Source organism: Rhinolophus hipposideros, assembly GCF_964194185.1.
Source record: "Rhinolophus hipposideros genome assembly, chromosome: 14".
Lineage (NCBI taxonomy): Eukaryota > Metazoa > Chordata > Mammalia > Chiroptera > Rhinolophidae > Rhinolophus > Rhinolophus hipposideros.
The window spans coordinates 38,986,494-39,013,388 of NC_138060.1; the positions used below are offsets into that span (position 1 = coordinate 38,986,494).

The 26,895-nt window shown below is 33.7% G+C and overlaps 1 protein-coding gene across 6 annotated transcripts in view; it reads right to left on the bottom strand.

The window, feature by feature from the left end:
* The window catches only part of TBC1D5 (TBC1 domain family member 5), a 503,965-nt gene that overhangs the window by 465,687 nt on the left and 11,383 nt on the right, over positions 1-26,895 (bottom strand). For all 6 annotated transcript variants that reach the window (XM_081072580.1, XM_081072576.1, XM_081072581.1 and 3 more), the window contains exon 2: positions 1,311-1,389. The gene's annotated coding sequence lies outside the window, so the exon portion shown is untranslated. The remainder of the gene's footprint in view (positions 1-1,310; positions 1,390-26,895) is intronic.

Sequence of the window (26,895 nt, forward strand, 5' to 3'; positions counted from 1 at the left end):
TTACCCAAACAACTACTTTAACCTATTCATTAAACCCATTCAACAAGCGAGCCCTAATAACTACACTATCTTATGAAACAGAGTCAGAAAAAAGATATACCTTATTTAGTTAAAAATAGACACCTACATAATTATTAGCAAAGTCAGAGAAACCATAGCTTGCATTTATAAAGACCCTTGTCCATTTTAGTTCATTAAAGTGGTATAAAACTTTCCATAAGAGATATGCTATGAAATAAATGTCACTATGACTGATATAAAAATCTATATAAACATCATGCTGTTTTCCAAATACATATAATGGGAATTTAAGAAAACAAAGGTGACATCAGTCAAATTTATATCTCAGGGATCCAAATCTAAGTTGGATTTCATTTCTTTGAACTTTCCTAAAAATATTCCAGTAGTAAAATAGATTTGCCACTAAAATAAAATAACTAAGACTCAGTTATTCACTCTAAAGCAAGTAAGAAATACAGACCTGTCCTTTAGAGGTACAAAGGGTAATGTGGACTGAGGTTTGAGGTTTAGATGTTCACGTCAGTTTACAGAAGATAGTCTGTATTATTAATTTGTAAGGGACTCTAGGCTAAGTATGCACACAACACACAAACATTCTATCACCGATAACCCTACACAGGTAAATCTGGTGCTAAACAAAACATAACTAAAATTTTATCTCTACCATAAATTACTTAAAAAAAAAATCCATGGGCATTGCAATGAATATACTTTTGCCTTAGAGCTAATACTTTAATTTTAAAGAACCACAAAGAAAAAAAAAAAAATCAAAACTAGTCAGTAACAATGCAGCGTCTAAAAGCAATAAACTCAAAATTAAGTTGTAAATAATTTAAAGCATGTCATGAAGATATATTAATAATTCATCAGATAAATAATTTACTAAATAATCAAATAAATAAATAATGAAATACATAAATAAATCAGCAAATAAATAATTCTGCAAAATAACCTAAACAATAAGTCACCCAAACAAATCACAAACCTACAAAACTAGAATGATTTTTCTGGATTCTGATAGTTTTAAATAAGCAAATGTACATAAACTAGATTGATCCTTGTTAGAATTAGAAATATTTTTCAATGCTATCGTAAAATCTTCATCTCAGTACATAAGAACACATTTTTCAATTTTTAAAAGACAACATAGGATTACTTCTTATGAATTATTAACATGATTATATCTTCCTCTATATTTTACATGTATCTTTGCCTAACATACTTTCCCACAAACAATTGGACACTTAAAATATTCTTAACTTACACTTATGTTTCAAAGCAATACTTACAGTATAATAGTGCTATAGCCTCTCTGATTATTTTCCTACCAGAAAAGTCTTCTTCCTTCACCAAGTCTTTGGAAATTTTCTGCAGGGGTAGAACAGTAAGAATAACCTTAATTATTACAGATGGCATTCCATTCACTAGTGAACAATGTCTTACAATTCTACAAAGTAGCAATGAGATGTGGACATTATTAGCTGAAAACAATGTCAAGTTTTTTGAAGTCTTTAATGGACTGAGTACAACAGAGGTCAACTTTCCCTATTGGATCTGACATACAAGCTGTTAAAATAGATAAGATTTCAGACATGAACACAAAATTTCGAAGGATAAAGTGATTGGCTGACATCTAATACTATACTCAATTTGAGAAGCTCAAAGTCCATGAAAGAACACATGAAATCACTTAACTGTTACAGTATGAATGTAGTGACAATCTAACTAGATCACCAAAGAGTCAAAACACAATTGACCTCATAAATAAATCTTAATTGAGCATTTATTATACTTCAAGTTTTTAACCAACTACAGTATAGTATTCTTGAAACCCATGAACATTAGATCCCAAAGTATGACAGCCTTTCCCACAAAAATAAAGGCTTTCAATGGGTTTTTGACAAATTTAAGGAATTAAACAATATAGCACAACATTTGAAGAAAGGAAACTAAAATTAATCGAAGTATTTTACATAATTTATCTCAATGAATTCTTAAAATAATATTTCAAGTTAGGTGATATTTTACCTATGTTATAGTCAAGAAAACAGGCTCAGTAAGACTATACATATTGCTTAAGGTCTCCAAGTGACAGGGAAGAGTCTAATTTTGTCTACACAGATTCCATGTGAAGGTTTATTAAACTACAGATCCCTTATCTTTGAGCCCAACCTAAAAAAAAAAAAACACAGCAAATCCTAAAACGTCATAAATTGATTAGAGCAAAGGTCCTCAACTAGAGGCAATTTGCCCCCCCCCCAAGATATCCAACAAGGCCTGGAGCCATTTTTGGTTGTGACACTGGAGAGCATTACCTGGACCTAGTGGGTAGATTTCAGGCATGTAGCTAAACATCCTACCATGGACAAGCTAGCCCCTCACACCAAAGAATTATCTGGCCTACAACGTTAGTAGTGCTGAAATTGGAAAACCCTGAGTTAGAATAAAATAATAGCAGTGCATGGTTTTCTTATATAAAATAATGCATATTTGGTTCAGGGATGTAAAGTTTATTTTTTTACATGTGTAGCATTACATGCAATGGAATACCCTAGATAAAAATGTGTATCCCTGGGAGAACAAATATATGGGAATTTTGTACTTTCTGTTCAATTTTTCTGTAAACCTAAAACTGCTCCCAAAAAGTCTATTAATTCTTTTAATGTGTATCCTTAGCTTATTTCACCAACGTTATGAATAATTTTCTTAGAATCAATGCTAAAAAAAGTCGTTATAAAAAATGTGTTTTAAAAATTTCATTTATCAAAATTCTTCCAATAGTTAATACAAGAGCATTAAAAGTCACATTTATGAGCTGATCTTGTCAAAGTGACTAGCCAAGATATTTAATAATATTAAAAATTCATAGGGCTTGAAGGAATTATTCTATCTTGAAGAGATATATCCTCAAAGGTTCGTGGGGTTTTGGGGGCTTTTATTCCTAAATGCTAACAAGTGTTTTCTGAAGTAATATTTATAATTATTAAAAGCACTTGAGAACAAAATTCAATATTATCAAAGAGCTCTACAAATTATGTATCATTTTAAGTGTTTACCTTTTAATACCAATTAATCTCTCTCCAGTCTCAAAGTAGATTTTGGTTTCAACATGGATCTAGAATCTACCACGACACAATGCGTGTTTCCTTGTATTTGACCTATCACATTACTACATAGAGCATTAAACAATGGTACACTTAATCAGATAGGATTAGGTAATATCCTTCCTCAGCCACAAAAAATTGTTAAATATAATGACTTAAACAAGAGAGGAAGAAACAAAGGGAGAGAATGTGTCCCATGTAAACGTCTAGAAGCAGACAATCAAAGGCTGATGTGGCAGCTCCACTATGGAGGACCCAAGTTCTTCCATCTTTTTGCTATACCACACACTTTCTATTAAAAGTCATCTCATCCCCCAAGAAGGCTCTGGAAACTCCAGCTAATGCATACACATTGCAGACAGCAGAGAGGATGGGTAAAGAAAGGCCCCCATTCTGTTCCCTTATAACTCTCATATTATATTTCAGCATACAGCTTATAAACCATAGCTTATTGCTTTGGCCACACATAATCACTTAGAAGGACAGGAAATGTAGTCTCCAACATTGGTAATAACACCCAGGTACAGAATTGGGCTTCTTTTTACTAAGGAAGACAAGTAGAAAGAATTTGGGGGGCAACATATAAAGAAACAGACTGCAGTGGAGGTTACAACTCTTCAAAGAAAATGGGAGATGTACTCAAAATTTTTCATTAGAATGGTTCACTGTAAATTATATGTATATGAACGTGTGTGTGTTTTTGTGTATGTGAGCACATACATGAAAGAAAACCTAAATATTTAACAATAGGTGAATGGTTAAATAAATTTGGGGATAATCTCAGAACAGAATGCTATGCAATCAATGTCATTTTTAAGAATTTTACTGATATGAAAAAACGCTCATAATACTAAATGAAAAACAGGTTAGAAAACATTTCATATAAAATAAATCCTACCTTATATAAATATACAAATGAGGTGTGATCAAAAAATACAGTGAGTGTTTAAATTTAAAAAATTCATTACAGTAAAAGATGCTTTGCTACTAATCCACCTCAAAATGCTCCTCCTTGCTTCGAACACACTTATCCCATCGCTCTTGCCACTTTCTGAAGCAGCTCTGGAAATCCTCTTTCGTGAGTGTATTTACTTGAGCTGTCATGGCTACCTCGATGTCCTGAATCATTTTGACTTTGGAAAGAGGCAGAAGTCTCACGGCGCCAGATTCAGTTAATAAGGTGGATGAGGACACACCATAATGTTTTTATTTGACAGAAATTGCCTATACCAGAAGCGATGTGTGGCACAGAGCGTTGTCATGATGGAGAATGATTTGCAGCACATTTTAAAACACACCTTCTCTCAACCACAGCTCACACTTGACTGACTGCACTAAACAAGGTGAAACTTGTCACAGACTGTTACTAAGGTTGAACACCCCGCTTCTTGCATTGGAGATCCCTGCCCTCCCATTGGATGGCACTCAGCAGCAGCATTCACTACTTTTTTATCACACCTTGTACATACATACATATGGAGAAATGTTCATAATATTAGATGAAAAACAACGGGCTATAAAACATCTCATATAAAGTAACCCATTTTACATAAATATATAAATAAATACATATGTACATACACAGCACATATTTACACAAACATATAGGCAACTCATATGACTATATCTAGAGAGAGAGAGAGAGACCATATAAAAATCAAGAGAATGGAATTAACCTAAATGAAAATAGTGGCTTAGGCTTTTGGAACTGTAACTACCTTTCACTTTCCCCATGCTTTTCATTACTTTCTAGTTTTTCTATAATGAACACATATTATGATTACTTTTCATGAAAATTTTGGGCTACATGAGGAAAAGCACCTTGTAAAAAGTAGTTAGATTCAAGCTTCAATTTATTTTGTTACTTGGAATTTGCTGATACCTTTTTTAAGTTGGAGGGAAATCTGTAACTCTTTGTTAGTACAAAGCTAACCTCTATATGCCCAACTTGTTTGCAACTTACATTCACATATCACACTTGTCAGCTTTACAGAAGTCACTCCTAACCAGATGCTACATCCATCATTCCTAACAATTACCTCGACATATTGATTACTTTGCTCATCTCACTCCGTAGAACTAATCATTCCTAGTTCATGCTTCTACAAATCTTTCCATTTTCTGTATTTCTCAGTCTGCTTTTTTTTTTTTAATTTCTACTCTACTGCACATTTTTCTGGTTATTTATATAATGGATATATCTAACAGAAATTACATCTTTCTTATATCTTTATAACTATCTTATACTGTCATGAATTTTCCAATTACTACTGGGTATACACACTATTGTTAATCAGTATTAATTGTAATTTCTGCAAGTCTCATAATTATCATTAATAAAATATTAGAACTTAGAATGCCTCAAAGTTCTCCACATTTTCTAGACTGATTCATTTTCTAAACCCCCATTACTACCATATAAAAAATGGAAAAAAAAGGAAAAGAGCAAGCAATTGATATATGTAAAACTACTAACAAGTGTATAGGGTTGATCAAGATAGCAAACAAACAAAAAAGTAAAGTACACCTAGAACATGGGGAAATCACATACGCACACACACGGCAGAGAGGGAGAGTAAGAAATGCACAACCATATGTAATAAGGGGCAAATGTACAATCCAAACAATGTGTACTACAAAAAATCCAGAAGGTAAATGCCATAGGCAGGGAAAATCAGAGAAGGCTCTTCAACTGAGACCAAATTCATATAGGGCTACAACAGTGGTTCTCAATCGTGAAAGATACTGCCCCCCAAAAGACAACTGGTAATGTATGTAAACACTTGTGGTTGTCACAAATGGGAGATACTATTTATCTAATGGGTAAAGGTCAGGGATGCTGCTAACATACTATAATGCACAGGATAGCCCCCCAACAGAAATGAATTACTCAGCCCAAAATGTCAACAGTGCTAGAAGGAGCAGTTGGAGTCAAAAGAAGAGACAACATTTAAATAGGGTGAAATGACATGAGTAAAAACGAATGGTGGTGGCTACAATACATGACTTTAATAAACTATAATTTGGCTAGTGCAAGAACAATGGGAAACAAGATTAAAAAACATGACTGGATATAGATTGTGACGGGCCTGCACTAAATGTCCAATAGACCAAAGAAATAAAGAAAAATAGTTTATTATAAAAACAAAAATATAAGAAAGCTGAGGCATAAATAACAACATTCTGGCTAAAACTAAAGTACAGATAGATGGGAACACTGATTTCCAGCACTGTGACAAACTAGATAATTTAATACTACTAGATACAACTTTTAAAATTAGTGGGAAAATCCCCTTTAACAAACTGCTTAGATAGCCAGAAAGTACAATGTCCACGTAAGCTATAAACAAAATGAGCTAGAATAAACGAACCAGAATCCAGATTTCATCCTGAGAGCACGTGCCTAGCACTTGCGAAACTGAGCTTACACTTGGATGGTTACACAAGGCTCAGGAGATAAGATTCTAAAAAGTCTATCAAAAGGAAACACCAACATAAAGCTAATACTGCAAGGGGCTATATCATCATGTTAACAGCAAAAAAGGTACCATGAAGAACTCCCTCCTATTATCCCTTTATACTCACACTCACCCCTCGCCTCCACCATTCCTAAACCCTGGCAACTCCTAATCCGTGTTCCATCTCTCTGATTTTGTCATTTCGAGAATGTTTCATCAATTCTCTTGACATTAACCACAAAGTCAAACCTTCCTAAAGGTTCACATACACACAAATTCAAACTACTTGTATGATGCAATGAATCTCCTATTAAGATGTCATTTAAAGTGCTCTGCAACTACTATGATCCCAGGCATCTGCGCAAACCATAGGCGAATTCTTGGTGAGAAAAAATAATTTTAATCCAGGCCTCAAAGAATCCAACAACTTTCTAAAAAATCCAAGTCAAATAAAATTTTTTTTAAAAATCACAAAACATACAAGGATACCAGACACAATGAATGAGAGCCAATAATTCTAAGCAGAATTAGACCACAGATTCTTCAATCATTGGAAAGATTATATAAGTATGTTTTCAGCAATAGAAAAGCTTAAAATATAGACATATGCATAAATTAAACTTCAAGAAATAAAAAACAAACGTAAAATTTTTCATTCAGTATAAAAGCTAAACTATAAAGTCAATACAAAGAATTAGTAAACGGAAAGACTTAAAACCTACTTAAAATGCAGTTTAGAGTGACAGAAAAAAAATATGTAAGAGCAGTTAAGAGACACAAAAAATAGAATGAGAAGGTCTTACAAAATACTTGTGAAACTACCTGGGATGATGGACCATTTTTTTAAAGTGCCAACAAATTGCAGACAAAAACTTCTATAAACCGTAATAAAAGTTAATTTTTTTTTTATAAACCATGTGTTTAGATGTCATGGTAATATCAATTTCCTACAAAAAGTTTCTAAATGCTTACTTTGAATTGTTGTCCTTATTCATTACATACCAATAAAAGCAGTTTGCAGACCAGCACTAATCTGAAGACCACACTTTGAGTAGCAATGATCTAAAACACAAATAGCTCAAGATTAAAAAAAGAACATAAAAAAAGGGACTATAGGTAATATTCAAATAGATAATAGTCGAAAATTTTCCAAACTAATTGAAGATGTAGATGGACAGCCTAAAATGCAAGAAAACATCCACTACAATATTGCAACATAATCCCAGGCCAGCTATCTATCAGTTTTTAAAAAACTAAGCACTGGAGCTGTTTGTATTCTAAATAAACAAAATAGAGACAAGTGGACTTAGTACAGAAAGTTATTAGAGACCAAGTTTCAAGAGCTATTGATCTCCTCGTCCAGTGCAGTGAAAACACTGTTCAAACAGCCAAAATTGTGTTTAGTTTATTAGTTATTTTTTAATGTGCAACTTTATGAAACAAAAAATTACAATCTTATGTGGGCAGACTGAATATATTTTCAATTATATTGAAATGAACCAGATTCCAATTTCTATTAACTGTCCTTTTCAGTGTGAGGTGAGCTATATAATACTTCAGCATACTTTACCTATCAAATCCTCTAAGCAGGACAAATTTATTTATAAATGCAGTTCATTAAAAAAGACCATGCTCAGACATCTAGCAGAAAATAAATGTATATACAAACCTACTTGGTAAAACAAAAATTACGGCATCACGTCTCCTGAGAATCGTAACTTAAATCTGTATGAATGTTTGGTCATTTTTCAGTTTTATATCCCACATATCAATGAAGTCATATGGTTCTCGACTTTTTCTGACTTATTTCACTTAGCATAATAATCTCAAGATCCATCCATGTTATTGCAAATGGTAATATTTCGTCTTTTCTGATGGCAGAATAGTATTCCATCATGAATATGTACCACATCTTTATCCAATCATCTATCGAAGAACACTTAGGTTGTTTCTATGTCTTGGCCACCGTAAATAGCTGCAATGAACATCGGAGCACATATATCTTTACGGATAAATGTTTTCAGATTTTTTGGATATATACCTAGGAGAGGGATTGCTGGGTCATATGGTAATTCTATTCTTAATTTTTTGAGAAACTGCATACTGCTTTCCATAGCGGCTGCACCAACCTGCATTCCCACCAACAGTGTCTGAGGGTTCCTTTTTCTCCACAGCCTTTCCAACACTCGTTATTATTTGCCTTGTTGATAATAGCCATTCTAACCAGTGTGAGGTGGTATCTCATTATGGTTTTTATTTGCATTTCTCTGATGATTAGTGATGTTGAGCATCTTTTCATATGTCTATTGGCCATCGTATGTCCTCTTTGGAGAAGTGTCCATCCAGCTCCTCTGCCCATTTTTTAATTGGATTGTTTGTCTTTTTGTTGTTGAGCTGTATGAGTTCCTTACACATTTTGGATATTAGGCCCTTACTGGAGGCATTGTTGGCAAAAATCTTCTCCTATTCGATTGGTTGCCTGCCTCTTTCTTTTGTCAATAGTTTCTTTTGCTGTGCAAAAGCTTTTTATTTATTTATTTATTTATTTTTAAGATTTTATTAAATCTTAAAGATTTAAGGGGAAGAGGAACAGGACTTTATTGAACAGTGTGTACTTCCAGGACTTTTTTCCAAGTCAAGTTGTTGTCCTTTCAATCTTAGTTGTGCAGGGGGCTGTTCAGCTTCAAGTTGTTGTCCTTTCAGTTTTAGTTGTGGAGGGCGCAGCTCAGCTCCAGGTCCAGTTGCCATTGCTAGTTGCACGGGGCACAGCCCACCATCCCTTGCGAGAGTCGAACCAGCAACCTTGTGTTTGAGAGGACACACTCCAACCAACTGAGCCATCCAGGAGACAGCTCAGCTTAAGGTGCCGTGTTCAATCTTAGTTGCAGGGGGCAGAGCCCATCATCCCTTGCGAGACTCGAGGAGTTGAACAGGCAAGCTTGTGGTTGAGAGCCCACTGGCCCATGTGGGAATCGAACCGGCAGTCTTCGGAGTTAGGAGCATGGATCTGCAACCGCCTGAGCCACCGGGCCAGCCTGTGCAGAAGCTTTTTAGTTTGATATAGTCCCATTCACTTATTTAACCTTTTAACTTCCCTTGCCTTTGACCTCAAATTCATAAAATCCTCTTTGAACCCAAGGTCCATAACTTTAGTACCCGTGTTTTTGTCTATGCAGTTTACTGTTTCAGGTCTTATGTTTAGGTCTTTGATCCATTTTGAGTTAATTTTGGTACATGGTGACAGTAGTCTCGTTTTATTCTTTTGCATGTGGAACTGAACACAACAATGGAACAAGACGAACAAATAAGGAAACAAAAACTCATAGACACAGACATCAGAGGGTAAGGAGGGAGGAGGGATAGTAGAAGAGGGTAAAGGAAGTCAAATATATGGTGATGGAAGGAGAAGTGACTCTGGATAGAGAACACACAATGTGATATATACTAGATGATGTATTACAGAATTGTATACTTGAAACCTGTGTAATTTTACTAACCATTGTCACCCCCACAAATTATAAATATAAACAAACAAACAAATAAATAAATAAATGTTTGGTCATTATTCAAATATTTGACACACATCTAATTGAAGCATCACAATAACCTTACGGGATGCTGGTTTTACAGAACAAATATAATAATAGCTAAAAGCTTAGAAAATGAAAGAACATGGGCAACAGCATCAAAAAATATACAAAAAGTTACATAAATAGAATGTAACAATATAATGATATCCCAATTCTAATCAACTGCTGCTTCTTAGCATCATGTCCCATTCCCATCATATGATACTAAAAGTGCAATCATCATTAGGCACATATAGCAAATAAACTAAATGAAATGATCTTTTTAACCTATTTGATGCAGTGCTACCAAATTCAAACAATTTAGCAAGATTTTAAATTTTTTCATTGCTTACTGAATCTTAAAATTCATGGTGCTACCTCTAAAGGTACTGAAAAAGAATTTACATAGAAAACAAAAAACTGGGCAGACAGACTAAAACTCAAGTCGGGTAAAAATAAGTAAAGGTTGAGAACGGAAAAAATTGTCATCCATACTTAACCACTAAGAATCAAAAGTTCAAGTCACTTTTAAAAGCTCAGGGGCAAGGTCCTTAAATTAAGCGAAATCTTCTCCAGACAATTCCATAGTTATATTGATTCACAGTTAATGCCTGAGCAGACAAAAAACACAAAACATCTTAACTTAGTTGTTCAGAATAAAGATGGAGTTAAGCTGGGAATTTATGGTGAAGTTGGGGGGTCGGGGAGAGAAAGGCAGGGAGCATTGTTTCAGCCAGACACATGGTCAGGCTATGAGAATATTTGGCCTTATGATTTAGAATTTTGACAACCTACACCAAGTGTAATTAACAACCAATCCAGTCCAATAGAAAAAAGAAAAATGAAATATCCCATAATGCCTTTCGAGATTTTACTCAGTTATAATCACATTTGTATGTATTCTTCACTGCTTCAAGTCTTCTTTGTGGAGAGAAAAAGGCAGGCTTTAAAAAGATACCTACATAAATACAAACACACATTATGTATAGAAAATGTTCCCATAATTGTAAGCTTTTCACTGGTACTTCTCGACTCCTAATTAAAACATGAAAGTGAATAAACAATCAAGTTTGTACATAAGATAACACTAAAAATTAATGTACTTTTATAATATATTTTTCTGTAAAAGCAGAATGCAATTTTTTTTTCATTTCATCCATAATGAAAAAGCCACAAAGCCAAAATTCTTTATCATAAACTTATCCAAATGGCTTAAAATTGGGAAGAGATGAAGGCTAGTAGTTCACTTTTCTATTTGTTAATAGGGAACTTGAGCCTGCTACAGGAAAACTAATAACTAAAATCACTGATATCTTAAGATTAACGTCCTAATTCAGAGAATCACAGCTTTCCCACCAAAACAGCCCTAATAAGTGCCCCAACAGACAATGAACTCATATATACGGGGGTCTGGGAATATAGGACCCAAAATTGCTAATAGTAATCATTAATTTTCTTCAGTATTGAGTATCATTTTAAAACAATTTTCTTAATTTTCCCATTCTATAATATCTCACTAAAATTCAACCTGAAAAGAATGCACCATATTTCTACTACTTCGTCACATATCCAGTGCTAAAATGGGTATAGCAACCTTCTGCTCATATCAGAACCTCACGCCTTTGTTGGAGAAGGACATAGTTTATTCCTGAAGGAAAACTCATTCGAATTAGTTTCTAGGTTTAATTGGCTATTCTTTTCCAGCAACTTTGAATCCACTTACCTTTAAACACAAACTCTACCTTTACACACAAATACACACACTGCTAGAAAGCTCTTATTTTAAAACTTTTCAACTAACATTTATTTATTGAATAGGTCATCCTTAAAATTTATCACGTATTACATTATAGAATAATAACTGGTAACCATGTGATAGACAACTCTTTTTCAGCAATTAAGGATTAACTCTAGCATTAAATTGCAAGTATTAGCAAGAAAATCAAACGGAGATAGTTCATTCCTTGTTCTCACCTAATTAGAAAATTATCTAAAAAGGTTATATGATTAATTTCTTTATAGTTAAGGAGTTAAAGCTATTCATAGTTATAAATTTGAGCTCAAATTATTTTAAATTAAATATTCTGAATTTAAATTATCCTTATGAATTTCATAATTAAGTCATTTTTATAATTTATATAAAATAACAAAAGAATTAGATCTAATCTAAATTTTAAGAACTGTATTGTTTTAAATAAAGTCATTAATTTTTAGTCACCTTTTGATTGGATTGACACTTACATGTAAAGAAATATAGGTTATAATTTTTGCATTTAATTTCTAAAAAAGGTAAATAAAAATCATTAACTAAAGGCGATTTTAAGTTTTTAAACTTTGGGATAATTTTTGGTAAACAATTTTTGTTTAAAAATTACAAATTTCTATATAATTATAAATGTAATTTAAATCTGTTATTTAATTTGACATAATTTAAATTCAGGGAAACCATGAATAGTCATTATAACTTTTAATTACACTGAATATTTGAGACATTTATTTTTATATCATGAAGAAATAATCTACACTATCTCCACTTTATTTTACTGTCAATATATTTTACCATATATGAAAACTAATCCTTGTATTCTAAATAGAATATATTGGCTATGACACTGTATCCATTATTCTCTCTTCTGTAACATTTATAAAACCTTTCAGTTATTCAAAAAATGTTAGTTAAGGTTGAAAAGTATACTTTATAAGTAAAGTTCCTAGAATCACTTAGATACCTAAATTTAATTTCCTGAACAGATACTGAAAAGATTAAACCACTATAATCAAATACTTTTACAATAACAATTTTAAAAATCAATGCAACAGAGTGTCTAAATACGAGAAATATTTCATGCTCCTGCGGAAGGCCCAATTATTTCTATATATTCTAATATGCAAAATCAGTTAAAGCAAAATAAATAGTTACTGGAGTTCTTTATGATGTCTTTCACTTTTGTGAATTACGTACAATTGGTAGTTAATGATAGGCAATACAGCTTCTCCACAACTATCAACAAAATAAACAATAAATACAAAAAACAGTTACACTCCTCTCCATAGGCAGCCAAGCTAACTTCCTGGACAGAAAGAGTTGAAAAATAGAAAATGCATGCGCTATTAAGTACTATGAAATCTAAATGGAGATAAAGTTGCATATGGAATTCATGGATGAGCCTTTTTATGAGAAATTTTACAACTATAAAAAATAAACAATATTAAACAATGTTACAAATATCCATATTCTTACCAACCAGAATTTACAACAAATGGTATTCACATTATGCATTCAAATTCATAATATGAAACCATACTTGCTTCATTTTATGTGCATTTATCAAAGAACTAGAAACAAAGTTAGTCAACTATTCACCACCTCACTGCCATTCCCCTCTTTTCATCTTCTTTTTAACAGCCAGTATCATGAGATTGGCATGCAGCCTCCTAATTATTACATTGCCTATATTGTTATCTACATATTTAAATAATATACATATTAATAAATATTTATTAAATAATATACACATTAATAAATGAGTTGTATTTCATATATTTTTTCAATTTTCATAAACGGTGTCATACTGAAAAGTACTTGCTTTTTTTCATTCAACAATATTTTTGAGACCTATTGAGATAGACATATATCTATATAGATATACATATACATATATACATATATAGATTTGTACATATCTAGATATATATAGATATAGATGTAGATATAGATATATACCATTCCTTTTAACTATTACAAAATATTGAATCACATATGCAAACCACATTTTATTTCTCCATTTTATTTACCACATTTTATTCTTCCATTGATGGACAATTAGGTTGTTCTAATTTTGCACTATTACAATGCTTCAACAAATATCCTTGAACAAGTCTCTATGTTCACATGTGGTCTCTAAAGTAAGACTTCTCAACCTCAGCACTATGGACATTTTGGACTGGATAATTCTTTATTGTGGGGTCTGTCCTGTGAATTGTAGAACATTTAGCAGCATCCCTGATCTTCACCCCTTGATGCCAATAATACTCCCCAGATGTAATAATCAAAAATGTCTCCAGGCATTGCCAAATGTATGCTGGGAGGTAAAATTGCTCTTGTTGAGACCTACTGTTCTAAGGTCCATATGAAAGTAAAATTTCTGGGTTATGTGTATATTTTCCATTTTAGTAGACAGTGCCCAACCTTTCTCCAAGTAGTTCTTATCAATTTACACTCTCATCGGCCTATAATACCTGTGGTTTCCAAATATCCTTGCTAAAATTTGATAACGTGACAATTTAAATTTTTCCAAAAAAATGAATCATTAGTTTTCCAAAAGAAGACTGCCATTGCAACTACTAACTTCAAATGTACGTGGTACACATGTGCTACTTTTAAGAAATTATTTTAAAACTCGAAGCTTAAATGGGAAAAGTGACCTACATTATATTCCCTTCTCTTTATTTTACTTTGCCTTGTTTTCTGTTAGGTGATTTTTTCCTCAACATTGATGCATATTAGCATTAGTATACTGAATTAATTCTAACTTTATAAAACTTATTTTTCCTAGAAGCTTCAAAATTATGATCCTTGGTCCACATTTCTTAAAACTTTCAAGCTCATACAAAGAGTTTTAAATAACTCACTTGAAATATTTCAATTAATGTCATCATTTATGGCAAGTTCATCACGCTTACACTTCTAAATGGTGGTCTCTAAATATAAAAGCAGGCTAAATATACATTTGGACATTCCTGAAATAAATATCTATTACCAAATCCTCTATATGTAAAAGAATCTACTGAGCAAATATATTCTAAAAGTGGAATCAGACTGAATCAAGATGGAGAACTGACGCACATTGTACCCTCACATCCCATACCAAATCCCCAAAAAATTGGTTCTGGAATTTGTAGTTCCTAATTTCCAGCCCCCTATAAATATCAACCACAATTCTTGCTCATTAGTTCTATGAGATATCTTTGTTGCTTTTTAATATAAATTGCTCTTTGGGCTAAGCATTCTTGTATGGGTTTCTGTTATTGGCACTCAAAGAACCTTATCTGAAACAGTGGCACACTGAAATGATAATGATTTCCTGGACAATGATTTCAACCATAACCAGACTAGAAAACCAGAGGGTAGACCAGAAACTTAAAAGAATACCAGAAAGAAGAGATCTTAATTGATATGGGGAGGGGGGGTAATCTAGCAAAATTGCTGCAAAATACAGGAGTTTCTCTGAGAGTGGTGTCCAAGTACAAAAGGCTATGACGTTTGAAGCTAGAAGGACTCGGAAGGCTATCAACAGTATGAAGAGTAAGAACACCCAGGCAGGCTACCTCATCCCCACACCCAAATGCCAAGCAGCCGGTAAGAAAGGTACCTGTCCCCTAAAAAGAAGTGAATGTGGGCCCTTGGTTGAAAACAAAATGTCAAAGCCTGGTGCCCAACCTAAAGAATATGGACCTCAGAACATGTACCTCAACGTTATATCATTAAAATTTTCTGAGATATGTGTAAAATGACCAAATCAGTGTTTTAGGAAGACTAATCCAGTATCAGTAAGAAGGATGAGGTAAAGAGAGGAAAGAATGCAGACAAGAGGCCAGTTGGGAAATAGTGCAGGCATCTAAAAGCCTGAAATCCAGACAAAGACCCTAAGAATGGAACACAGATTAATCCAGACATACTGATAAGAACAGAAAGAGCTTGCTGAATGACTTGATGGTATGAGAGAAAAAAAGATAAGGTAAAGACTGCTTAATTCATTTATTTGTTCACAAATTACTTACGATAAGCTTTGTTTATTACAATATCCCTGGCATGTAGCACTATTAAATTAATCCTAGTACAAGGATGGCAAAAGTAACCCTAAGATTTTGGACCTGAGAAGGTTTGCGATGCCAAAAAGAGAGCAGTCAAGAGAGAACACTGGATTATTTCAATTTTACAAATGCTGAGGGTTTTTTTTTCTATGAATTTTACTTTTACATAAAAAAGTACTTTTATAAAAAAACATATTTACAAAAGTTAACTTTGTATTTTAAACTAATGTATAAAAGAATACATGTGATACATATTATAAAGCACAATAATAAAATGAATATGATAAACTTATCTCTAAAACTAAGAAGTATGGTATTACCAATATCTTTAAGCTCCTGGTGTGTTCCTCCCCAATTCTAACCTTCTGCCCCACATTCCACATAGGAAATCACTATCCTAAATTTTTTCTTAATCAGACTTATACTTTTCCTTAACATTTTACCTTATTATACCATTAGCTCTGCTGGTTCTCAGGCCTTCAGACTCTGACTGACACTACACCATTGGTTCTTTGGTGTCTCCAGCTTCTGCCCCAGATCTTGGGACTTCTCAGCCTCCATAATTACATCAGTCAATTTCTTATGTCTCTTTCTAATCGCACATGCGCACATGCACACACACGCGTGCACACACACGTGCACACACACACACATACATCACACTTCTCTGGAAAACCCTGCCTAACAAAACTGTCAATCAAGAATTCTATATTAGGCAAAACTGTCCTTCATAAATAAGGGAGAAATTAAGATAAAAGCCAACAGAGTTTATTACCACTAAACCTGTCCTACAAGTAATGCTAAAGGAATCCTTCAGTCTAAATGGAAAGCACACAATAAAGTAACTCAAAGCCATATGAAGAAGATCTCCACATGGAGATAAACACATGGGCAAATATAAAGGCCACTGTTATTACACATTTGATTTGTAACCTCATTTTTTTTAAATTTCTTACAAGGTTTAGAAGACAAATACATTTTTAAATTTATACATCTGTTATTGATATACAATGCATGAAGATGTAACCTGTGGTTAAGACAACAGAGAGGGTTGTCTTAACCATCAAACAGAGGTGTTTTAAGAGCAGAGATTTGTATACTATTGCAGTTAAGTTGGTTCCAATTTCAACTCGACTGTTATAAATTTAAAATGTTAACAGTCATCCTCATGGTACCCACAAAAAAAAATATCTAAAAATATAAATAAAAGGAAATAAGGAAAGAATCAAAACAGTTGACTACAAAAGTCAATTAAACACACACACAAAAAAACAGTAATAAAGGAAATGAGGGCCAACAAAGGTATAAGACATAGAAAAAAAATAACAAAATGGCAGAAGTGCTTCCTACATCCAACAAAATTGAAGAATAAACACAGTTCTACAATAACAGTTGAAGACTTCAACCCTCTATTTTCAATAATGGAAAGAACATCTAGAAACAAAGATCAATGAGGACATGAACAACACTATAAACCTTCTAAACTTAATAGGCATCTATAGAACACTCGACAGAATACCAGAATACATATTCATATCAGGTGCACATGGAGCATTCTCCAGTAAAATCCACAAAACAAGTCTCAATAATTTAAGGAGACGTCATGCAAAGTATCTTTTCTGACCACAGGAGAATAAGACTAGATATGAATAACAGAAGAAAACGTCATAAATATACTGAAATTAATACAGTCTTAAACAATCAGTAAAAGTAGAAATCAAAAGTGAAATCAGAGATTAGAGATGAATGTAAACAAAAACAACATATCAAAACTTATGAGATGCATTAAAGGCAGTGCTCAGATGAGTATTTGTAGCTGTAAATGCCTACAGTAAAAAGAAAAAAAGATCTCAAACCAATAACCTAACTTTACACTTTGAGGACTGAGAAAGTGAGCAAATGAAACCCATAGCTATCAGAAGGAAGGAAATAATCAAGATCAGAGACAAATAAAAATAACAGAGACTCAACAAAACCAAAAGTTGTTCTGAGAAGATCAATATAACTGACAAAACTTTAACTAGAAAAAAGAAAAATATAAAAAGAAGACACAAACAACTAAAATCATAAATGAAAGTGGAAATATTACTATAGACCTCAGAGGAATAAAAAAGATCAAAAGAAAATACTGTGACCAACTGTATGCCAACAAAATAGACAAATAAGTGGACAATCTCCTAGAAATACAAATTACCTAAAATAACTCAAAAAGAAACAGAAAAATCTCAATGACTTAAACTACTAAAGAGACTGAGTCAGTAATCAGAAACCTCCCAACAAAGAAAAGTCCAGGAGCAGACAGCTTCACCAGCAAATTATATCAAACATTTAAAGAATTAACATCAATTCTTTCCAAACTCTTCCAAAAAATTAAAAAGGAGGAAATACTAACTCATTGTATGCAGCTAGCATTATGCAGATACAAAGGACAAACAAAAGCATCATATGAAAGGAAAACTAGAGACCAAAATCCCGTGTGAATATAAATGCAAAAATCCTCAACAAAGTTCCAGTAAACAGCATTTTTAAAGGATTATACACTATGACCAAGTGGGATTTACCCCAGGAATTCAAGGATGATTCAACATAAGAAAAATCAATCAATGTAAACACATTAATATTATAGAACGAAGGGGAAAAAAAACCTAATCATATCAATTGAAGCAGAAAATCCATTTAAAAATATCCAAACCATCCTTTCATAATAAAACACTTGGAAAACCAGGAATTAAAGGGAACTTCTTCAACATAATAAGGGGCACTCAGAAAAAATCTACAACTAACATCACACTCAGTAGTGAAAGACTTAACTCTTTCCCCCTAAGATCCAGAAAAAAAATTGGATGCCTTTTTTTACCTCCGCAATTTAACAATGTACTGGAAGTTCTAGCCAGAGTAATCAGACAAGAAAATAAAAAATAAAAGGCATCCAAATTGAGTATCTCTACTCAAAAATGAAATAATCACACACACACACACACACACACACACACACAGTGGTGGTCCAAAAACATATACACATTTTAAGAAAGGAAAACTGTGTTAAAATTGTAATACTGAATATATACTAATAACAAAAGATGAATACAAGTCACGTTTGACTTCTACAATACAGGAGGTGCTGAAAGTGGTTACCGTCAGCGTCCAGACAACTTTTGAATATGATGAACTATTGCTTCATCATAACCCCCCAGGAGCTTGAGCAATGCTGGCCAAAGTGTCCACTTGTATACATTTTTTGGCACCACGTATATATATATAGAAGCCACCAAATCTAATAAACAATTTCAGCAAAGTTGCATAGTACAAGATCGACATACAAAAATCAGTTGTGTTCCTATATACCTGTAATGAACGATCCAAAAAGGAAATTAAGAAAGCTATTCCATTTCTAATAGCATCTAAAATAATAAAATACCTAGAAATAAATTTAGCTAAGGAGGTGAAAGACTTATACACTGAGAATTACAAAAAAAAAAAAAAAAAATTGTTGCAAGAAATTAAAGTCAACCTAAATAAATGGAAAGACATTTCATCTTCATGGGTAGAAAGATTTTATGTTAAGACATCAATACTACCCAAAGTGATCTACTGATTCAACGCAATTGCTATCAAAATTCCAACAGCCTCTTTGGCAGAAATATTATAGTAAAGCCTATGGCTCAGCTATAAAGTTTAATTTAAGGGATCATGAAAATGTTCACAAACTGATTGTAGTGATGGTTGTACAACTCTGTGAATATCTTAAAGCCACTGAATTGTACACTTTCAAATAAGTGTATTGTTTGGCATGTGAATTATTTAAAAAGCTGTTTATAAAATGTAGATAGTTCTCCCTCGCTCTCTAATATTCTCCGTCTACTCTCTTATTCTCTTCATGGAACTCATCCCTGGAATTTCTTCCATTATAATCTTGTCTGTAGTTATCTCCTAGATCTTTGTCATCAGCCCTAACTTTCCTCCCGACTTCCAGACCTGAATTTCTCCACTTCCTGCTACATGCATGACAGAAGGAGTCAGTCACAACAGTAACAAAGTTCAAATTTGTTTTCTTACTTCAACCTCCATTATGCAGCTAATGGGTCCTAGTCTCCCATACTAACTCTGGTTAGTAGTCTCCCTCACTACCACCTACTCTACACCCCACATTCAGTCAGTCACCAATTGTTGTCAGTTTACCTCTGTAACATCTTTCTTTTCTTTTCAACTACTAAAGTCATTATTTCAAAACACTGCAATTTCCCTTCCTTCAATTCCTCTTCTCAAAATAGCATTACATTCCCAAATAGAGGTCAAGAAATTCACAATGTAACATGCACCATACTTTCCTCTTCTCAAAACCCCCCAGGAGCTTCCCACTCACTGCAGAATAAAATTCTACCTCTCCACAGCTTGACCTTCAAAATCTTCTATAAAGTGGATTCAACTCAGCTATCTAATGTCACTTCTTATGTCACTCTTGAGCCCATCAGCTTCCCAAAAGCACTTATTGTTCCTTTTGCACACTATGGCTTTCCTGCCCTGGCACTTTTTCGTAGAACTTTCTCCACTTAATTAAATTCCTCATCCCCTAACAGCGATGTGCCTTTATTATTCTCTCAAAATATACTTTTCCTCAAGTCTAAGATGCCATCAAATTGTAAGATATTTGCCAATTTTAGAAACGTTGAGATGTGTAAAAAATATATGCCTTAGGATAAAATACAGTATCTTCTTCCTCTAAATACTCTCAACAGTGTTTGTATTTCTAGTTAACTTATTTCTTAGGCCTTGTAATATGATTTAATGTCTGTTGACCCCCATCAGATTATATGTTTCTTGAGAACAAAAGTTATGTCTTGCTCATCTCTGATAAGAAATCTTACTATGGAGTTTTGAATAAGACAACCCAAACGAGAGTGTGTAAAGAATACAGCGCTAACAACACCTTTCTCACGTTTATTATCCGAATAAATTAGAGAATATACATTAAAATCGATGTGTAAAGTGGATCTTATTCAAATGCAGAATTTTGGTATTTTAAAAGATATATTTACTAAAATTAAATGTCACACTGCAAATCTGTCACTCTTCAATATCAGAAGCTCCATTAAGGAACACAGGAAATTTTTCTCAAGAAAATTTCTCCAGAAAATTGCCACACCCTGTAACACTTCAGTAACACAACAGTCACTTGGCTCGAGGAGAGCAAAGCACCCTTCAGCACTCCAGGGCACACCTGACCATGATTAGTGGTTCCCGTGCCTGCTTCTAGAGAGCAAGGCCTGGGACCTTACTCGCTAGAGAGCAAGTAAAAATATCAAGGGAGGCATGTGTAATGTGAAAACAAAATGGCATCAAAGCAGGGCATGCACTGAAAAGTTAGGCACGGGAAGGCATTTAGATGAAATGAATGACTGTAAGACATAAAGACACCTTTGAGAGTTTGTCTATCACTCTTCTATTGCCTGGACTAGTAAAATATCCTCTTAATACTTCTCCTACCTCATGACAGCACCCTCCTTCCTGAAGTCATCTTCCACGCTTATGGAAAAGCACAGCTAAAGCAAAGTTAATCAGGCCATTCCACTACTTCAGCAGTCCTCTATCAGCTTGAGACTAAAAATAACCTGGCCTCTTCTTGGCTCCCCAGTCCGATTCTGTGAGCCATGCTTGATGCTCCAGTGACAGTGTTTGAAATTTCTTATACAGGCTTTAATTTAATCTCTGTCAGGTTTTTGAGCTCTTGCTCAAGCTTCTCTTTATTCCAGCACATCCCTTCCACTTCTCTTTACCAATCCTTTAAAGCTCAGCTCAAGTTTCCCAACTGCTGAAAGTATTCTAAAAAGTACAAAACTGGGTCAGTGGCTCCTTCCTTGAGTTCCTACAGACACATGTCCCCATCTCTAACTTACCACACATTCTATTAAAATTTAAATCTTAAAAGTATGCTTTAAAAAACAAAATTCTTCCAGGAGACTATGAGTACCACAAAACCAAGAACCAAGTGTCTGCAACTTTGTAGCTCATTTATCTAATATATTACCACTTGGTTAATTGAACCAAGATGCTAATCTTGATTTTTAAGGATTTAATTGTCAAAAAAAAAGAAAAAGAACCAAGAGGGTTTTTTTGTGTTAGTTTTGGGGTTTCTTAGCGAAGTCTTCTTTGTAGCTAATGCTACATAAGGGCACAGAAGTACTGATGAATATTATACACTAGCAACAGAGTGGTTGAGCTAGCCAGTGAAATGCTTTCAGACCCATTCCCCAGAATTACCCTGTGCTGCTCTGTAGCATAGTCAACTGCTATTTCCAAGGAACCTTGCCCTCTGGCTTCCAGGAAGATTTGGACAGTGGAAAGGCACTAATAGACGATAGAAGGCAGAAGAGGAAGAGACCAGAATATTTCTCCTCATTCTCCCTACTTCCTGAAACATCCTTGGCAGAAACTTTATTTCTTCCAAACTCCATTTCCCTCCAAACAGTTCTCCTGCCCTTTGATGTCCCAGCTCCTACCATGAAGCCCCAGCTATGGCTCTAGCTCCCCCATGGAGCCCCGGCTTTTGGACTCTGGTAGCACAAGCTTTTCTCATCTTCCCCCAGCCCTGATGGTATTGTAGAGACTTCCAGGTGATGTTAAAATCTGGCCTGTCTCAGTCCAGTATGGCTTCTCCGCAATTACCTGTGCAACTAGTTCCTGGATTAACTTTCCCCTAATGAAAAACCTACTGTGATTAGTATTTTCTGGATGGATCCTGACTGTTTTTAACTGTCACTTAATAATGTATCAAATACACCTCAGCATATTACAGCATAAAAACTTTTAATCTTAAGAAAGCTTATTACACAAAAATATTATTCTCAATACACATAAAGAGAGAAAGAGAAAGAAGGGGAGTGGAGGAAGGGAATGGAACCATGCCTTAAATTATTAAAAGTAAAAATAAAGACTAACATTTTATTCATACCAGTGTTCCTCACTGGAATAAAGTCTTTCCTCAGCTGTAATGTTTGCCTGAATTAAGTCAATCACTTATAATAAAAATGTCACTTTTTAAAAACTTACTTAGTAGAGGGGAAAATTGGAAAGATTGTGGGAGTTGGAGTCACTGCAGGCCAACACATCTGTTCAAAGGGGAAAAAAATGTTAAAGATCTCCCATCACTTGACTTATCATTCAAATTCACAAAATTCAGTCCTTTTTCAAGACAAATCCAACTAGACTAATCAGTTAAAAGATAGACCTTTAACCATTCATCTTATTTCGTAAATTTCTTAAAGATCATAAAATGTTAAAGTTGAAAAGAATTGTTTTAAACCTAAGGAATAAGGGCACAATTTGTAAATAGTTCAGTGTTAACAACTGATTATTACAGGACTTCTTAACTCCCCTTTCATGTAATGACTATATGAAAGTCCTTAAACAGAGCTAGTCTAATAAAATTATTCAGTAATCACTTACCATCCATAAAATATTTCAGGAAATGAAACACTTCTAGAGCAGAGAAACATCTATTATTTGATTTTTTTTCTGAATAAACGATATTTCTTAATCACTGAATTAGTTTGTTCTTGATCTTTACAGAAAAATAATATTAGACAGTGTTCCCCAAACTAAATCAAAATATCAATTTAAGATTACAGACTTGGAAGACTGAGATATGTAAAGGAAGTGAGGTTTGCCATTAATAACAAGCATTTCCTGAGCAACTGTGCACTGCCAGGTATTTTATGTAAATTACCTTATTTTACTTAAAACCTCTCAGTGAGGAAATTGAAACCCAAAAAAAAGTTAAAGAATTTTTTCCAAGCAACAAACCCTAAGCCAGCAAACAGTTGAAGTAAAATCTGCGTTCAGTTCTGTCTGAGGGCTCTAGAGTGGCCCTCTTGTTGTCACTGGAACAATGTTCCCCATGAGTGATTTCAAGCTAAAATGAAGCAGAGACTTAAAAAAAAAAAAAAAAATGCTAAAACGACATGACAATCTCTAGCTAGTATCTTAAATAGTATTTATTATCAAACTTTCACATTTTAACATAACATTTGTATAAATACAAGCAGAACTTTACTTAGCACCTATTACGTCAATCTCTGCAAATAAACAGATTACAAGAACCTATCACAAAAGTTTGTTAATAATTACCAATTAATAAACATTTCTCACTGACACAAAAAGCCCTAAAATAAAATCAGCATCTCCAAGCCACCATCCAACTACCCTACAATCTGTACCTGACTTATCATCATATGCTGACAGACTTGTCAGATCTTCTTGGTTAATTATTCCTCCTAGTTGTCTGATTAATGTCTGAAAAACTCAGTGACTACACATTAGTATTCTATAAAGTCTAGCTTTTTGCCTGTGGTGTCTTTGAAACGTGAGTTATTATCCTAGACCCTCTGAGCACATTTGACATTCCCTTTCTGGCTGCTGTGTGCTCCACAGTATCTTCTATACCACTCCTTTTTAAAAAATGCCCACTACACTACATATTATATCGTAACTCAGCACACTTACACATATAATACGAAAAAACTGGACTGCTTTTGTTTAACCTTACAGTGTTCTTAACAGTGCTGTAGAATGTGAAGATATGATTGCACATAAAAATCTCTTTGGTTCTGCAAAAAAGGCAAAATGGAGCACTGAAGAGATATACATAAACCCCAGCTAACGACTCTGGTAGTAATTTCTATTCCTATGAGGAATGACTTTGAGTCACCTAGTTTGATATCATGGGATAACACTCATTTCCAAAATACAAAAGATTGGAGGAGATAAAAGACAAAATAGCGACTAATTCAAATTTAACCTATAATTTTTCACATAGTACAATCATTAGTTAAAAAGAAATTACCAGCCTGTGGAATATAAACTAAAGCTCAAAGCATGAAATACAAAGTCAAATGTAAACAAGAAAAAAAAAGTCTGCATGAGTTTCATACAGTGTCTTCTGTAATCCTATGTATTTTTATTAATGCAAAATATATCAACTTAGAAAGTATAATCTTAACATACTTTAAAGTTTGTGATTACAAGGGATTACCTCCAAGATCAAAAGTAGCACTGCATGGAGACCACTATCACATGACCCAACTGCACAAAAATTTGCTGCTGCTCAATTTCTGCATCACGAGTGTCTAAACTAAATCAAGAAAATTAACACTTAAATTGTTTAACAGGAAGCATGTGTCCATGTATGTATTTAGATTAAGTTGTGTCATTATTTTTACCCAAACCATTTTCACAGTATTTAGTTGGAGATCCTAGAACTTGAAAGACAAGAAATGCCTGATTTGTTTTTAGTAGTTGTCTATAACCTGAATAAATTCAAAAGCTACAAATATAACATATTACTGTAACCAACATTCTAAAAATGATTTCCAGTTCCAAAAATAAAAACCACTGAATTGTCTGACTTGTCTTCATAATATAATTTTTTAATTTTGCTATGATAATAAGAAGTGTGGTTTAAAAATGCAATCAGCTAATATATTCTACATAGTTATCACTACTCAATGAGGGAAAAGGTCTAGATGTTAAATAAAGAACAACAAACTAGAAAATAATTTGCAAGGTGTACAAGTAATTCCACATCATAAAAGACTTATTCATGTCTTGACTATAAACAAGAAAAAGCAGAGAAAGTAAAATCTAGGTGTAAATATTTTATAGAAATTGCATCCTCAATTCAAATAGCAATAAAGTGTTCTCATAGCAATTACTCTAAATTACTGGAGGCCAAAAAATATCTTTATCTTCTGAAAACTAAAGTATAAAGTTTTAAGTACATACTTTATAACCATTTTTTGGACTGAATTCCTAAAATATTCAGGGTTACCATAACTTAACTGTAGTCATTGACATGTGTGTGTTTTGTGGTTGGCAATCTTTTTAACTTCCTAAAGACAGTCACTGATTTCATCTTGCCTTACCTGCCATGAAGAACGTGAAGCTGCCTAACCTGTAGGGAGCATACACAGCTGATTTGATACAAAACTACCACCAAATCAACAGGTAAAGTCACATTATGACAACGTCTTAACTTCAAAAAACTTATCATTACTGTAAGTGTCCATAACTCTTCAATATTAAAAGTATAATCAACTCTTTTACATTATTTGTACTGTAAACAACTTCAAATTCTTTGCCAGATTCAATTGACTTTTCTGTTTCTCACTAATAACAATTAGTTGGAAACCCACTAAGAGCCACGGATTGTACTCACTGCTCTGTACAAATATTACTCTATTTCCCACAATACACCTAAAAGTAGGGCTTCGAGGTGGGAGTTCCCACCCATTCTCAGGAAATTTTTCCACTTTCCCGTTCCCAAATCCCGAGAAAAGTTGGTTGGGAAATAGGGAAAATCGGCTTCTTGAATCCAGTAATACTCACAATGGGAAATAAATGTACTACTCACAATGTATCTCTTAGACATTTTTCCTATTTATCACTAGGGAATTCCCGCCTGTTCTTGGGAATTTTTTTCGCTTTTCCGTTCCTGAATCCCAAGAAAAGTTGGTCAGGAAATTGGAAAATCGGTTCCTTGAATCCAGGTGGTTGGCAGTATCAGCCGTCACTTTGCGGAAACAATTCATCGTGGAGAACAGAAAACAGTTTATATCTCAGGATTCGGGAAAGGTAAAGCCAACAATATTTCTGAGAACAGGCGGGAATTCCCACCTGGAAACCCTACCTACAAGGTAGTCTTATCCTTACTGTACAGGTGAGAAAACTAAGTATCAGAAAGGTTAAGTCACATGACCAAGACTGAATTACTGAATGGTGGAGCCAGATTCTAATCCAGATCCATCTGACCAACTTTAGGGTCTGTTTGCTCTTACACCATTCTAGATTCCCTTTTATGCTAACCTTGTTCATGAGTTTAAAAAAAAAAAATTTCCCACTACTTGTTTTTCCAGAAAGTTGTATTTGGGACTGGGA